Raw genomic sequence first — 3,231 nt, 5'->3', positions numbered from 1 at the left:
TCCCAAGTATCCAGGATTACAGGCGCACACCACCATGCCCAGCTAATTTTTCTTATTCATTTATTTATTGTTGTACAGTCAGGGTTCTCACTATTTTGCCCAGGCTGGTTTTGAACTCTTAGCCTTAAGTGATCCTTACACTTCAGCCTCCCAAAGTGCTAGGAATACAAGTGTGAGCCACTGTGCTCAGCCACTCCTTGTATTTCATTTGTTGAACAAAGCAACTTGTTTGTCCCATGGAGTTTCCCACTGTCCGGATAATGACCTGAGCATGTCATTGAACACATTCCTCAGTCCTCTGCCTTCCTGTGAAGCAGGAGTTGGATCTAGTTATCATTCCTGAGGCAGGAGTCATACAGGTATGGTATCTACTTTCAATGGTGTCAGTTATAAACTATGTGCCAATGACTCCTAAATACATATTTCTGGTGCAAACATGTCTTTTGAACTAGATACCCACATCCATCATCATATTCTATAGAAAAGTATAGATGATGCTTTTCTCTCAGGCTCCTTTGAAGGCCTCCTCTTTATTTTTAGGGTTCTGTTTTACATTACAGTTAAATGTTTTATTATTGTTCATTATATATGTTGCCTCCTGTATCTGTGGGGTTTTTTCCTCCCTTCCCGAGGGGAGAATGATGCCCGTGTTGCCAGTTTCCTTTTCTTTTTCTCTCTCACTTTTCTCCCCCTCCCTTCTGTTCCCCTTCCCTTCCCACCCCTTTCAATAAGTGATGGAATAGACAAGTCATGTGATGAGAACTAACTGGAATCAAACCAGATTTTAAAAATATTAGATTATCAAAATATAGTTAGACAGTAGAGTAAAATCAAATTATGAAAGTATGATATATAATATTAAGTTCTTCTCTTCACCAAAATATGAAGTACGAAGAGTGAATTGGTCAGAAGCATTGGACTGGTGCATAGCTACGTGTAGTTTAAAAAAGAATCCTTCAAAGGAATTTTATTAAGTTCTTGTCAATGTTGTATTTTTCTTCCTAGGTCTCATATTTTGGATTCTGGCTATATTATAACAAATGACACTTTGACATCAGATGTCATTGGTCGAAGAGTTGAAGTTAATGGAGAATATGCAACAGTGCGTTTTTCTGGCATTGTCCCTCCTGTGGCAGGTACGATTGTGTGTATGTTTGTGTATTTGCAGCTGTTTCTGTGTAGGCTTTTCAATAGTCCTTTATGACTCCAATTTTGTGGAAATTAACAGCTAATTTGTAGATACATCCTGTATGCAATTGTTTTATTTGGGTGACAAATGTCCTGTGGTATCAATGATTTTGTTTAGTTATATCCTGTTGAATTATTTAGTGTTTCTATCACACATAAAATCAACCTTAAAATATTTCCTGATGGGCCTGGCACAGTGACTTACGCCTGTAATCCTAGCACTCTGGAAGGCCAAGGTGGGAGAGTCATTTGAGGTCAGGTGTTCAAGCCCAGCCTGAGCAAGAACAGAATCTCTACTAAAAATAGCAAAAATTAGCTGGATGTGGTGGCAAATGCCTATAGTCCCAGCTACTCAGGAGGCTGATGCAAGAGGATCGCTTAAGCCCAGAATTTCAAGGTTGCATTGAGCTATGATCACGCCACTGCACTCTAGTCAGGGCGACAGAGTGAGAGACTCTGTCTCAAAAAAAAAAATTTTTTTTTTTCTAATGAAACTTTAAACAACCTAAAGTCTTTGAATTCTCATAATCCTCAACTCAAAAGCTAAGTAATTTTTTCAAAATTTCTTTTTTCATTATTCCCTATGTTATATGTATTTAATACAGTGTAAATTGATATACATCCAATTTATTGTTACCTTTTTTCACTTATTTGGTATATACTCATCAATGTTTCTACAGCATTATTTAACTTACATTTCTTAATGGTTGCATTTAGTATAGTATATAGTTGCTTTGGGAAAATCCCAGGATGGTATAGAAAAACTGCCCTCCAAACTGAGATGATGTCAAGAGACCAAAGAATGATTGGGACAAGCCCAGCTTGGCAAGTTAAATGAGTGTATTATATTATTGACGGCACGGGACTTCTTTGGGGAGTAAAAGCTGCACTGTCTGCCTGTTGTGGCACCTTAAATTTCTTTTTAGCAAATGATGTGGAGTCTTCTCCGACATCATTGTATGTACACAGGCTAAACATATTAAATGTGCAATATATCCACCGAGTGTCTTTATGTGATCCATGTTATGTTAATGATATTTTCCTCTCGGTGGGGATTTTAATAGTAAAATGAGCTAAAGGGTACTATAGGACAGCAAGAGTGGTTACAAGCAGTCTCAACCAGTACAAGGACTTGGTTTACAGATGCCCTCAGGGTCTTGTGGGTTTTTTTGTTGTTATTTTCTGTGTTTATGTTAAGCCGTTGCTTTTGCTGTTTTATTAACTCTTAGATGTCTTCTTTCCCTGGTAAAGAACCTGTTTCTTTTTCCTCAGTTTGTTTAATCATTCCCCATTTTTGGACATTAATTTCTGGTTTTTTACTTTTGTAGGTAACAGTGTAGTAGACTTATTCATATGTTTTAGTCAATCAACAAACATTTGAACATCTTCTATGTATTAGGAACTGGCTTGAAGAGGTACAGGGGGGCTCAGTGATAAACTTAGACCAGAGGTTCTGATAGTGTGGTCCTTGATGCATCGTCTGGTTACTTGTTAGAAATGCAAATTCTTGGGCCTCACCCTAGATCTGCTGAATCAGAAATTCTGGGGGTGGTGTCCAGCAATTTGTGGGTTTTTAAAACATTTTTACTTTTTATTTATTGTGGGTGTGTAATAGTTATATATTTATAGGATACATGTGATTTTTTTGATATAGGCATATAATGTGAATTAATCAAATCAGGATAATCACCTCAGGCATTTATCATTTCTTTGTGTTAGGAACATTTAATTTCCACTATTTTAGGTACTTTTCCTAACTTATGTTGATTAGTCACTTTGTTGTGCTATCAAATATTGTTCATTCTATTCAACTATATTTTTGCACCCATTAGCCATCCCCACTTTATCCTCCCCTCCCTGCTACCCTTCCCAGCCTCTGCTAACCATCATTCTACTCTCTATCTCCATGAGATAATTGTTTTTAATATTTAGCTCCCACATATGAGTGAGAACATGGGAGATTTGTCTTTCTGTGCTTGGCTTATTTTACTTAAGGTTCTCCAATTCCATCTGTGTTGTTGCAAATGGCAGGATTTCATTCAT

At 37.2% G+C, this 3,231-nt stretch overlaps 1 long non-coding RNA gene across 1 annotated transcript in view; it reads left to right on the top strand.

The window, feature by feature from the left end:
• Positions 1-1,076, top strand: part of LOC105823184 — a 16,641-nt gene extending 15,565 nt beyond the window's left edge. The window contains exon 3 of the long non-coding RNA XR_001138134.1: positions 1,006-1,076. This is a non-coding gene — a long non-coding RNA (uncharacterized LOC105823184). The remainder of the gene's footprint in view (positions 1-1,005) is intronic.
• The last annotated feature ends 2,155 nt before the right edge of the window (positions 1,077-3,231 follow it).

Source organism: Propithecus coquereli, unplaced genomic scaffold (assembly GCF_000956105.1).
Source record: "Propithecus coquereli isolate 6110/MARCELLA unplaced genomic scaffold, Pcoq_1.0 Scaffold66, whole genome shotgun sequence".
Taxonomy (NCBI): domain Eukaryota; kingdom Metazoa; phylum Chordata; class Mammalia; order Primates; family Indriidae; genus Propithecus; species Propithecus coquereli.
The sequence above is the reverse complement of the archived record's forward strand: the minus strand, read 5'-3'. Positions and strand labels throughout refer to the sequence as shown.